This window comes from Hippocampus zosterae, chromosome 1 (assembly GCF_025434085.1).
Source record: "Hippocampus zosterae strain Florida chromosome 1, ASM2543408v3, whole genome shotgun sequence".
Classification (NCBI taxonomy): domain Eukaryota; kingdom Metazoa; phylum Chordata; class Actinopteri; order Syngnathiformes; family Syngnathidae; genus Hippocampus; species Hippocampus zosterae.
The window spans coordinates 5128075-5141941 of record NC_067451.1 but is presented as its reverse complement, the minus strand read 5'-3'; the positions used below and the strand labels follow the sequence as shown (position 1 = coordinate 5141941).

The following is a 13867-nucleotide window of genomic DNA, read 5'->3' as shown; positions in this document are numbered from 1 at the left end:
AGGTCCGCCGTGACGGATGCGCACAGCTGAGATGAAGCGAGCGGCCTAAACATAGACGTGCTGAGTGGCTGGCACACTTGCGATGTTGTTGTGAAACGCGGGCAACACATGGGCTTCCCGCTTGCCGCCGGTAGATGGAATCATTTGTTCCCTCTGATTTGTGTCCAACGTTTTCAAATTCGGTTTTTGGATTGGCAGCTCAACACAGTCTCACAGTACATACTGCGCGTGCAGCAGTAAATTAAAAAAAAAACACTTCAACTTGCATGACGTGACTATGCAGCAGTATAATTTTGATTCAGATGCCAATAAAAATGCCATGACTGGCATTTTCCTTAATTTCTCAATGAGCAACGTATGCATTTTAAATTTCAAATGCAAGTTGGACAGTTTTCTGCTGGTTTAGCCTCAATTCGGCAAAAGTGCTTCGCGTCCACTGCGAAGTCTGCAGGCTTTAACCTTAAAGCGGACCACGTCCACCCTTTGAGGCCAAAGCAATTTAGATGCCCTCTCGGCGAGAGGTGCCATCATGGCGTCATGGATTGAAGTCATAAGTGAGTTTCAAGTCTTAACGTTAACCTTTGAAAGAAGTCCCAAGTTACTGTGTCCCCAACAAATTTCATGCAAGTCGAGTGGTGCTTGGGTCACGCAAGTTGTAAATAATAAAATTATGATTAGTCACAACAGAAATTAGAAAATTGATTTCCGGTGATCATGACACAAAAAGTACTTCACCGCTACAAATCAAATGCACATTTATGCCTCTAAAAATGGAACAAATAACATCTTAAGAGTTTTTGAGTTCCAGGCTCTTCCTGTGATGATAAAACGTCTGTCAACATCAGATTTAAAACTAGATATGTTGTTTTTGGTGCCCGTCTGTTTCTGAAATCTGTTTGTGTGTGTAAACGGGCGAGTGAGAGGTTCTAAGTGTATCGGTTGTCACTTGGTGAAGTTGAGTCAAGTTGATGTGCAATGGTTTGATGGGGCCCTGCCACATCCAATATGGCGCTCATGCTTACAAACAAAGAATTACTCAAAGTGTAATCCATGTTAAAATCACGATTGTTTTTTTTTTTTAAATAGTATACATTCAAGATGACACTCTAATTGGGTGTGGTGTCTAATCGATGGCTTTATTGGCTTCTATATTATATTCAGAGCAGTAACATGTAGTTCATATTTGACCGGCTATTGGTGAGCTAAACTGTCAAGCTAATAGCTAGCTCAGCGTCAAAGTTCACACAGCTACCTTTACCTGCGTCTGGCTTTCTTCGAATGATTACTAATTGTCAAATGTACTTTGTAAACAGAATGACTGAGTTCCAGTTACATTCAAGTCGAGTCTCGGTCACAAATTTGGCCACTCAAATGTGACTCAAGTCATGTGACTCGAGTTGCCCAACTTTGATAATTAGCTAGTGCAAGGTAACGCTGAGCAGACAATGGAGGCGGGGGTGGCAGCCAGCTGCTTCTGCTTAAGACCAGTCACCTCATGAGACGCCCACGCCTTGAAATTCTCGGGTCAGCACGCAAATTACGCTTCGATTGATTCGCCATCGGAGTTGAGCAAGTCAAGCTGAGCATGCGGTGCTTTCAAGTTCATCCTGATGACTCATCCCAAGCTATACTTGCTCTAATTCTCCATTTGAAAGCTCGAAATAGCCTTTTTTTTCTCTCTCTCTGAAAGCGAAAGCGGCGGCCGCGACTCTTTTGAAAGGGCGGCACACTTTGCCGCTTTGCTTTTATGGCGTGTGTGGAACCTGAGGGCAAAATGCTGAATGGAGAGCAACAAATCAAACCAAATATCTTAGAGCGCTTCTTCTCACGTGTCCATCAACATTTACTGTCCAGCTAGGTTGACTTGCTGTGTGGATGCAAGTCCACAGCAAAAAAATATTTATATATCTATTTTCCTGACTGGGGGGGGGGGGGGGGGCCTTGATGGAGGTTTGCCCTGACGGGGAGGGGGGGGGGGGGGCTTGATGGAGGTTTGCCCTCGACCAAGTGCCATTCTAGTGTTGCACTCAGTGATTCATTCAAGTGCATTCTTTGTCGTGTGACGTGGGCGTCATCACCACCCCCTCCCGCCCCCAATGCCTCTCTGACCAAGCCGGGCTGAGGTTGCAGGGGGTTTAAAGTGACCACAAAAGCCAGCTCATAGACCCTCTGTGTCATCCCACCGGTGCCCTTTGACCCCATGACTGAGACCTCCTTTGAGTTCCCTTCTCGAGCCCACACTGCGATTCGCCGAGACCTTCTTGAACGTGTGGAACAGTCGCTCTTTGTTTTCATACGGGGAATTTTCTGCGATTGGCAATCATATTCTTTCATTTGAGCCGGCTTGATTGTGTCTTGGAACACCAACTCTTCCTCTTCCTCGGTGAGGAAGATGGCTGGCAGCTGTGTAAGCCGCGCTAAAATCGGGATGTCAACGTGCTGGGATTTTTAACCGGGCAAATGGTTTGGATGCCTGGGTCAGATTTTCCAAATTTGGAATTGGAGTATGAACACAGCTTAAGTGTTGTTCGGGTATTTGGTGCCCTCCAAAGGTACTGGAAGGGCAACGTGCAATTCCTTGTTGCCTACTGAAGACATTTGGGTTTCCGATCAAAAGATGAATATTAGACAAATGTTTAGAATTTCAGCTTTTATTTCATGCTATTTGGAGCTAGTTGTGTTCAACCATGCGGACGTTGTATCGGTCTGTCGTGGTGAAGAAGGAGCTGAGCCAAGGGGCGAAGCTCTCAATTTACCGGTCGATCTACGTCCCAACCCTCACCTATGGTCACGAGCTATGGGTCGTGACCGAAAGAACGAGATCCCGGATACAAGCGGCCGAAATGAGTTTTCTCCGCAGGGTGTCCAGGCTCTCCCTTAGAGATAAGGTGAGAAGCTCAGTCATCCGGGAGGGGCTCAGAGTCGAGCCGCTTCTCCTCCACATCGAGAGGAGCCAGATGAGGTGGCTTGGGCATCTGATTCGGATGCCTCCTGAGCGCCTCCCCGGTGAGGTGTTCCGGTCATGTCCCACCGGGAGGAGACCCTGAGGAAGACCCAGGACACGCTGGAGAGACTATGTCACCCAGCTTTCCTGGGAACGACTCGGGATCCCCCGGGGAGAGCTGGAAGAAGTAGCTAGGGAGAGGGAAGTCTGCGCTTCCCTGCTAAAGCTGTTGCCCCCGCGACCCGGCCCCGGATAAGCGGTAGATGATGGATGGATGGGTGTTCAACCATTCAGGACGCATCATCCTTTTGTTTGAACCCAACCACTTTTCAAGTGGGCAAACGTATTGCAACCTACGTGCGATAACTGGCCTGCGACACACTGACTTCCCCAAACTGTTCATTGGAATTGTTCTTCCAGGCCTTTACTACAGCAGCCTCCTTCAGTTCTTGTTGCTTTCTGGGGGGGCGGGGCGGGGGAGGGGGGTCTCTCGCTTCAGGCTCCAGGAGGTGAAATATCACGTTCCAATACTTTTGCTCACGCGAAAAGTGGACGGCTCCAAACAAGAGGCACTCTGTTCTGAGTCGTTTAGCGCACTTAAGTGCAAATACCGTGAAATAAAAGCGCTGACCCGAAACCCAAATGTCTCCAGTTTGCAACAAAAGTCAAGGAATTGATGCTGCCGTTCCAATACTTTTGGAGGGGACCATTATGTAGGCGTTCTGTGCCGGTCGGGTCCGGCTCACTGGCAATGTCTTCACGTATTGAACGTGTCAGTTGGGTCATGTCGCTCATTAGGATGTTGTGTACTTGGCGTACGCACGCATTCCAGCTCGGGTCGTGCGCTTGGCCATGCTTCCGCTCCCTCGCGGAGAAAGCCGGCCCTGTCAGGAGGCTGAGGAGAAGAGTGTGTGCTGATGTGTGAAGCGACAAGGGGGCCCCGGTGAATCTCGACCTCGTCTGCTGCCGGGTGTAAATATGGCTGCCGCCGCCGCAGCAGGTGTGGTGAGCCCACTTTCACCCCCGCGGCTGCAGGGACACCGTTCCTAGAGGAGTCAATATTTGCGCTCGCCATCAAAGCCGGGCCTGTTGATGCATGAAAACACAACTTGTGCCGTGTTCCAGGGGATGTTCACTGGAAAATTCATTGTAATGGCGATGTTCCATACTGCCCCCCCCCCCCCCAGGATGATACCAGTATGAGTATTCACTGTTTGAGTACTCACCAATGCCAAGTACTCTTGATTGAAACAAATTCCATCCAACACAAAAAAAAACGTCTGCGAAGACATTTCTTCAGATGTTGACTCACCAATGTGCCAAACTGCCACGCTATAGCGGCAACTACTGTCGAGGAGGATTTACTCATTTTTCTCACGGACCATGTTGTAATTATTGTTTCCGTTGGAGGGCCGTGATGACTGAAACCGTATTAAGAAGTCAAGAAAAACGTGTTATTCAATTATTGTTTAAGTAACTGTAATGAGGGGTTTGGTAACAAAAAAGTGTCATTGATTTATAACATGAAAATTTGGTACAGATGTTTTGTCACATGTTGTTTGTTGTTTCATTGTGTGGACCTGATATGGACTGTTTTCAGCGCTTTTTGGCCACGACATTCGTCAAAGGAGAAGTATCTGTGCTTGGTGGTTGCGCCTTCTCGGCAGCACGCCTGTACCAGCACAGATTTTGATTGGGAGGAATGGCGGCGCCAATGACTGTCGGTGCTGGACAGACCTGGGGCGCTTGTGTTTTTTGCGCCAGTGAAGGGCAGCATTTTTCACAACCCCGATTTGTTCAGTGGCTATGTCAGCGCTGTTGGACAGTCGGCGTCGGTGCGGCTGGATGGATGGCCGCTGAAGTTTTCGGATGAGGAGAGAGGAGCGTTGGCAAAGAGCGCCGATGCGTATTTGGAACCGTGAGTCGCCGCTTGGAATTGAAATGGATTTCCATGGGACAGGAGAAGTGAACCAATCTCTTTTTTCGTCAATGGATGCTACAGCTTCTAAAAGTGGTTAGAACTGCATGACTGTCCGTGTTTTATGTTATGTTTCGTGTTTATTATTTTACTTAATGTTAACTGTTTTGTAAAGCGCTTTGTTACAGCTGCCGCTGTTGTGAAAGCGCTATAAATCAGCATGTATTGTATTGTATTGCATTTTAGCAGGCATCACGGAAGTTGTCGTCTTTGATTTGCTTTTGCGGGCCACTTAAAATGATGTGAAGGGCCACATCATGCCCCCGTGCCTTGCGTTTGATACTTGGCATAATGTGTCTTGGGACAGTATAGGCACTGGACTCCCTTCAAGACTCGACTCTCTTTTTCGTTTCGAGCTTTTCCCCCCTTCTTTAGTAAGCAGCAGTAGAACATGGGTTCGTTTCACCAAAAACTCTGCTCTCTAACCAAAAATCGGAGAAAACAAGATTTTAAAAAATATTATGTTGACTTCAGCATGTTAAGCGTTTTGAAGCGGTCAATGTTTGTTTTTTTTTTTTTGGGGGGGGGGGGTGGGGGGGGAATTCCACAAAAATGGCAGCCACTTCGGTCGCCAACTGTCAAAATTTTTCCAAGTGAACGTTGCAGTTGACCGTGTGTGCGTGTACAGTCCACCCACCGCAAGCCATAATCCTCTTCACCTTTCTAACAACCCCTCCCCCCCCCCCCCCCCCCCCCCCATTCCCCACTCTCCTCTCTGTGTCCTCTCGGCAAGCGTGTGGAAAAACACTCGCAAGGCTTTGCCGGGGTTTGCATCCCCTTCGTGCGGTCGGCTCATTGAAACCATCCGTTTGACGGGCATTTCTGCAAATTCTCTGAAGGAGACGCCGAATCCGGACAGCGGGACGCCTCTGGTTGAACGCACCATGAAAGATGACAGTTTCCATATTTAAAAAAAAAAAAATTGCCCACCAAGAAAGCAGACAGCCAGGCGCACAGAGCAATCGCGCCACATCACACATTAGCAGGCGTCTTGCAGTTAAACAAGCGGCGAACACCGCGTCCTTTTTAAAGCCTCCAAACTTCCTTCCGTCGCAGTCCTCCGAGAGGCCGCCCGCCGCACCGCGGGGAGCGAGGAAGTCGGCGCGTTTCATTAAGCGACGGTCCCGGAAACAACGCGAGCTCTGTTCGAGAGGGGGTGTGGGTGGAGGAGGGAGGGGCGGGGGGGAATGACACTTGGAAATAATAATGTGGCGGAGTGTACGAGGCCAGACGTCCCGCTGCAGCCTCTCGCAGTTTGCATTTTGAAAGCAAAGCTTCTTCTCCGGAGCCAAAACGGCTATTTTGTCAGCATATAGCCGCATAAATTGGAATGTCTCGATTGCATTCAAGTTGAGTAGTCCGCCTGCTCGCTTCGTTATCTTCCCCTTTTTTTCTTTTTTTCTAAAGAGGCTGTAATCACCCATTTGGAAGCATTCATTCATTCATCTTCCGAGCCGCTTGATCCTCACTAGGGTCGCGGGGGGTGCTGGAGCCTATCCCAGCCGTCTTCGGGCAGTAGGCGGAGGACACCCTGAATCGGTTGCCAGCCAATCGCAGGGCACACAGAAACGAACAACCATTCGCACTCACACTCACACCTAGGGACAATTTAGAGTGTTCAATCAGCCTGCCACGCATGTTTTTGGAATGTGGGAGGAAACCGGAGCACCCGGAGAAAACCCACGCAGGCCCAGGGAGAACATGCAAACTCCAGACAGGGAGGCCGGAGCTGGAATCGAACCCGATACCTCTGCACTGTGAAGCTGAAGTGCTAGCCACTGGGCTACTGGGCCGCCTCCATTTGGAAGCACTTCCTTCCAAATAATGACATTTTATGGTGTGTCAACACTGTGGTTGAGGTCTGGTTTAAGACTTGAAGGCACAAAGGCGCTTTTGTTAACACTCGCTTTCATGTTGGCGCACAACAATAGCAACGGGCGCCTTAGCTCAACTCTTTTTTTTATTTATTTATTTTTTTAAAATCCAGTATTTGGGAAAAGCTTCACGGACTGATTGATTCCGATCATTTGCGCCAAGTCGTAGCGCCGATTGGCGTCCGACGGCAGTGAATTATGCTGCTGCAGGGGGCTGTAGACGGAGATTGAATCCCCACAGACAGGTGCATGTCTACACCACCTCCGCAAAGGGGGAGCGGGTGGGGGGAGGTGAGGAATGGATATTCTCGAAGGTGAGAGAGAGTGTTGAAGATCTGCTCAAAGACAGTGGCAGCGAAACAGAAAACAGATGACTCCGGGTCGATGGAAGGGGGGGTAGGGTGGGCTTTTACGGCGGGTTTTTTTGCAGGGTGTTGAAAGGCCTCCTTCTGTTCTTTGTCGGTGTTTACCCTCGAGGGGTGTCGGTGGCTTATGGCTACCATGATCTGCTCGGTGCACTTGGGACGATGGTGTCGCCACCTGTTTACCTGTCAACGCGTCCCTCAAAATGTCCTCCGGCCTTAAAATTGATGTTACAGGCCTTTCAAAGTCATGGTTCAGCCTTCCCCAAGTCTTGTTTTGTGGGAGAAAAAGAATTGAACTGTAGTCAGCCTGATTTATGAAAGGCATAGAAAAATTGGAATTTATTTGTAAAAGTCCGAAATGCTGAAAGACAATTGGTGAAAAATGTGCAAAGAGTGATCACTTAAATTGTGGCGAGATCACGTTCAATTGTTTTTTTTTTTTTTTGTGGGTCTGTCATTGCCGCTGTAGAGCGCCTCGTTGTCAAGGCCTATGTACTTCAGTCAGTGTAAACGCTTTTTCATCCAAGGGCTGCATACAGAAAAACGTCAAGATATAAGGGCCACTTTGATTTAAAAAAAAAACTTATTAAACACGGTAAAAGCGATCAAATATTCGCGCAATTATATATTGCTGATTTAATGTCGTTATTTGGAAAAACTGCTACGGCAAGGCTTTCTGTCAAAGGTGATCAGGCAAATGGATACAATTATAATTCTTTTATTTTTTTTCTTTTCTGCAATGGGGTTTGGGTGACCCGCATCTTTGTAACCGATATTGTAAACCTGCCTGAGGACCAGCAGCTGAATTGCATCTCCACATTCACCACCAAAACGAGAGCAGTCTCTCGCAAGCGCCCCATACTGGAGGACCGCGAATGTGATTATGGTGACAAATTGCAACTTGACACGAAACAGAAAGTGCAGAAAAACATTTTTGTTTCTGACACTGAATTATCTTTGTTCTCCACAATTTTGCCAAAAGAAATCCTGCTCCTATTTCACCCGTGAATGCATTTGTGTCATAATAGTAGGAGTTGTAGGACCTACGATTCACATCCCCCAACTTTTTGGACAGCTCCACTTCTAACACTTCCCCAGTAGTACCATTAAGAAAAAAAAAAAAAATATATATATATATATATATATATATATATATATATATTATCGCGGACGATGTCAGTTGCTATTTTTAGTATACTCTACGGGCCGCTAAAACTGGACAGCGGGTCATAAGTGGCCCCCGGACCATCGTTTGGACATCCCTAATCGCATACACTTTTTCATGACTCCGACGGGAAGTTATATGGCGGCATGAGAAAGAGGCTGCTAGACAAAGTAGCATCCATTTTTCCGGGGCGGTAGAGGAGCTATTTGATTGCATCCGTACGTCTGAGGCGTGTTTTGATGAGCCCCACCCCCACCCTCCCCTCAGCTTTGCCTATCGCTCGACACCCCCGCCAAACCCTTGAGGCTCTCGCGGAGATGCCACAGATACTGCGACATGACATCAGTGGTGACAAATAAAAAACAGCGGTGGCGACCGCTCTCTTGTTTATGGTCTGGTCCCAGAGGCCCAGAGTGGACCGGGCCTTTGACCTTAGGGAACTTTTGTCCGTCTTGCGAGGGGGGGCCGACGGAACGACAGGCGGGATTAAAATAAAAACATCAGAGAGGAAACTTGAGATTTCAGCCCATCTGTTGCGACGCTTACAATTCCACGACGGTGAGGAGTCGACGAGTATTTAAATAGCCACCGTTTCAACCGGACCTTGACGCCTTGGCGCAAAACCAGGATTGGCGTTTGACAAGGCGCGCAAGCTTTTCGATTGTCTCGTGAACTCGCCGCACTCCATCGGTCCGCTGTCAAAATGAGTTCTTTTATGATGACTGACTTCTTTGAGCCACTGCACGCATGTCACGGTCTTGAAATGGCCTGAAATAGGCAAACGCCAAAGGGAGGCCAGTGTTTCTGTTTCGACCCAAACGTCGCTGCTTGGCACGGACACGTTACTTTGCCTAGAAGTCGCGGCGGTCGAAAAAGTTGGCCCGCCACATGCGCAAAGCGGTTCACGCAAGCGTGTCTTGTGGCTCCGGGGACAGTCCGGCACTTTTCCACCTACGGGCCAAAACACACTTTAGTGCCGTGGGACTGATGGACGCCAATTGCTGAGCAAATTTTGCTCCGGTTTGAAGGCTTGCGGTGAAATCTTTACAACGTGGAAACGAACGCAGCGTGGTGTCATCCGTACGGCTTCCGTGCTCTTAGATGTAACATGGTAATTTTTTTTTTTTTTTTTACAGTCTGGCAGCTGCACTGTGAGCCCCATAGTCAAATGTAATCCGAGAACCGACAATGCGGTTGTGATTGGTGACAATTGTTAAGTCAAACCGGAACGGTGGGATCGGCTGAGGTGCGCAACTGGCTGATCCACCACTTGGGGCAATCGGGAAAGGGACCATCACGGAAATGGATATCGTAAGGCCAATTGGGTCAGTCGGCTACGCCCGCTTCTTCCAAATTGGTCAAGATGATTGACGAATTGAACAGTCAACTATCAGGCGTGCAACAGTCAACATGGCCGCCTCACCTGTTCACAACTGGGATTCCGGCTCCCAAATGCAAATATCGTCACCTATTTGAACCCCTTTTGGGCTTTGCACGTGCATGACTCACTTCATGACAGCCCTGATTTTCTTGGCTTTAATTTTGTTCCTTTCTCAATCCGATTGCGTAACGCCAAATTGACAGCATCCAACATTCATTCATTCGTTCATTTTCCGAACCGCTTTATCCTCGGAAGGGTCGCGGGTGGTGCTGGAGCCTATCCCAGTTGTCTTCGGGCAGTAGGCGGGGGACACCCTGAACCGGTTGCCAGCCAATCGCAAGGCACACAGAGACGAACAACCATCCACGCCCACACTCACACCTCGGGACAATTTAGAGCAGGGGTGAGCAATTATTTTTTGCATAGGACCACATGAGAACCAGAAAATATTATGCAGGGCCGGATCAAAAGGGTGAACTAAATTCGACATATTAATTGGATTTCTTTATTTAAAAAGCAGTATTTTGCATTTTTTGGCACGTTTTCCAGACTTTAAGAGTACATTATTCCGTTGTCTCAAACGGGATTTGCTTGACTTGGCGCTACTGCGGGCTTCCGTATCGTCTCCCCCTTCCTCCCTATGCTCTGCAACTTCAAGTAACTGTGCCACCTGGCGTTGAAGTGTCTGTCATTACAAGTCCAAATGAAATGAATGCAATCATTGACATCGAACCTTAATTGTGTACCAACGTTCGGCGGGCCGGATTAAAAAGACCAACGGGCCGGATTTGGCCCGTGGGCCGTATTTTGCCCACTTCTGATTTAGAGCATGGGTGTCAAACTAATTTTCGCCGCGGGCCACATTTTACTTACCATTTCCCTTGGAGGGCCATTATGACTGAAATCAATTAAAGAAGTGAGGAATAACAGTTTATTCATTCATTCATTCATCTTCCTAACCGCTTGATCCTCACTAGGGTCGCGGGGGGGGGGGGGGGGTGCTGGAGCCTATCCCAGCTGTCTCCGGGCAGTAGGCGGGGGACACCCTGAATCGGTTGCCAACCAATCGCAGGGCACACAGAGACGAACAACCATTCGCACTCACACTCACACTCACACCTAGGGACAATTTAGAGCGTTCAATCAGCCTGCCATGCATATTTTTGGAATGTGGGAGGAAACCAGAGCACCCGAAGAAAACCCACGCAGGCCCGGGGAGAACATGCAAACTCCACACAGGGAGGCCGGAGCTGGAATCGAACCCGGTACCTCTGCACTGTGAAGCCCACGTGCTAACCACTGGACTACCGGGCCGCTCAGTTTATTCAACTATTGTTTAAGTTACTCTCATGAAGTGTTTTGCAACAAGAAAATGCTTACAATGTCTCTTATTTATTACATTTGAGAATGTGAAATTTTGGTCCATATTTTAGCAAGCATCATGGAAGTTGTTTGAGTCGCTTTCGCGGGCCACATAAAATGATGTGGCAGGCCAGATCTGGCTCCCGGGCCTTGACTTTGAGACCTGTGATTTAGAACGTCCAAACAGCCTGCCATGCATGTTTTGGGGAATGTGGGAGGAAACCGGAGCACCCGGAGAAAACCCACGCAGGCCTAGGGAGAACATGCAAACTCCACACAGGGAGGGCGGATTTGAACCCGGTACCTCTGCACTGCGAGGTCTACGCGCTAACTACTGGCCCACCGTGCCACCAAGCATCCAACACAAGTTTCAAATTCCATAAAAAGGTAATTCTGTGCCCCCCTACCCCCTTAAATTGAGAAAAGCTTTCTAATGGGCGTCCGCCAACGAGGAATGGACAGCTGGGAACACGCGAGCCGCAAACGATAGTCTCCTCATCCTGTTTTAAGCGAGACCAACGCCGCAGTCCAAGCTAAGCCGCGATACGATTATATTGGCTGCTAATCTGACCGTGTCGGCGGACGTGCGAGGGTTTGAACGTCGCGCTACACTGTCTGAGATACATGATCTGGAAACTAGGGCAGATTGTTCATTATCCCATGGCAGTTTACAACCCATGTAAAAAAAAAAAAAAAAGGGATTTGTGGATGTTCACTTGCAAAGTACACAATGTCCACTTTACCGTACGCGCGACACGTAATGGGCTTCTGTATTTCCACGCCAAGTGGCATCATCCCGCTGCGAAATCCTCACGCGAAGCGTGCAAACATTGACATCCCGCACGATTAAATTGATCCCAAGGGAGCTTTTCAAGCACGCTGTCACAAGTTCAGATCAATCTGGCAGCAAAGCACTCGCACGTTTATCATGGGAACGTAAGAGATAACAGACACAAGTTTGTTGCTTCGTTGAAAAAAAAAATGTCAATCCCGATGTTTCTACTTTCAAGTGGAGGAGTGCAGTCGGACTGTAAGCGCGCTTGTCGGACGGGGCTTATGTTACAGGCGGCTGCCCACCCACATTTCCTGGCAGCTTGAGGTGTCCAAACTCAAACGGGCGCCAACCGCTAGCACAAACCCTCGCCCAGAGGCTTAGTCAAAAAAACAAAAAAAATCAATCTATGGCAGAAACGCTATGCATGCGCATCATTGCAATGATATCACGAAGAATCGACGATAAGGATGTCTTTCATCCTTAATTCCAGATTGCTCATGTCGGGCATGGCGCTTTCAGATTTTCATCACCGCGGCAACACGTCGATGCGGAAAGGCCGACATTGTCCGCATTCCAATGATTGGTCCCATTGTGCGAAGACATGTTTGATGGCGGAGGGTCCGGCTTGTCATGTCTGTGAGGCTGCGCGTTTGTTGATTGATGACGGGAGGCCTTTATGAGCGCCCCCGCTCCAGTTTTAGCGGCTGGCGTGGCGGTCGCCTCTCTTGACAGGATCCTGCGGGTAGTCGCCCGCGGTGACGGGTCGTGACAACTGTCATGTTTTTCGACATGCTGCTGGTGTGGGAATGCTGGCGCGGCTTCCGGTCTAGTGCTGTCGACAATGTTATGAAACGCGAGCCACGTTTGAATTCGCCTCGCAGTGCGTCCTCGTAATAATGTGACGAATGGCATCCTTTTTGTTGCCGTGGCAACTCCGGATCGGCCATCCAAACTCAATGGTACTTTGCGGAGATTGACTGTTCGTGATCGTCTGCAGCATTTGTAAAAACTACACCATGAGCTTAAGTTTCATATGAAAAATATATATACTGTGTGTGTGTATGTATATATATATATATATATATTATGTGTGTATGTATATATATACATACATACATACATACATATGTATATACATGTATGTATATATATACATATATATATACACACACACCGGATTAGCCCGAATATAAGACGGCCCTGATTATAAGACGACCCCCTCTTTTTCAAGACTCAAGTTTGAAAAAAAAGACTTTTTGAACACCAAATTAATTTTTATACAGAAAATAATTACAGCACATCTGAAACAAATGATTATAACAATATATTTGAGAGAAAAAGTATGTTATTCTGCCTCATTCAAATCTTAATATCTGAACATTTAAATATGTGAACTAAAGTGCAATTCCCTTTGTAAATGAATGGCTTCTGGTTTTTGAAATGTAAATGACATCATAATTCTCCTCAGCTGCCGGTTAACCTGGCTGATATCTTCTCCAGATTGTCGAAAACGTTTCTCCATTTTCGGTTATCTCTTCTATTATTTTCTTCTCTTTTCCTTCTTACCGCTATTTTTTTATTTTTCTTCTTCGTGCGACCGATATTTTTATTTTTATTCATGACAGGGGTTCACCTTGCCCTGGGGAGTCAAGTTCAGCATTCGCTTCAATGATATATGGCGCCATCTAGCGTCGTGAATGGGTATAATGTCTAGACCCCGAATATAAGACGACCCCCACTTTTTTATTTTCTCATTTCAATGGAAAAAACACCGTCTTATATTCGGCCAATACGGTGTGTGTGTGTAGTACAGTATTTCATGATGAGCACCTAAAAAGGCATCGAAAAGCCTACATTATAAATAAATTCAGGAAGAAAAAAAATTGGTGACCGCCAGTGCTTTCATCCTCTGGTGAGGCAAAGTGATCCTTCCGTGATGTTTTTTTTTATTTTATTTTTTGCACAAGAAGCCACCTTGTCCTGCGCTTCTGAAGTCACTCACCCTCATCTTTTTCATCATCGC

General features: G+C 47.7%; 1 protein-coding gene across 13 annotated transcripts in view; it reads left to right on the top strand.

Annotated features, from left to right (window-relative positions):
• LOC127608917 (collagen alpha-1(XXV) chain) overlaps positions 1-13867 on the top strand; it is a 95397-nt gene that overhangs the window by 1045 nt on the left and 80485 nt on the right. The window lies entirely within an intron of this gene.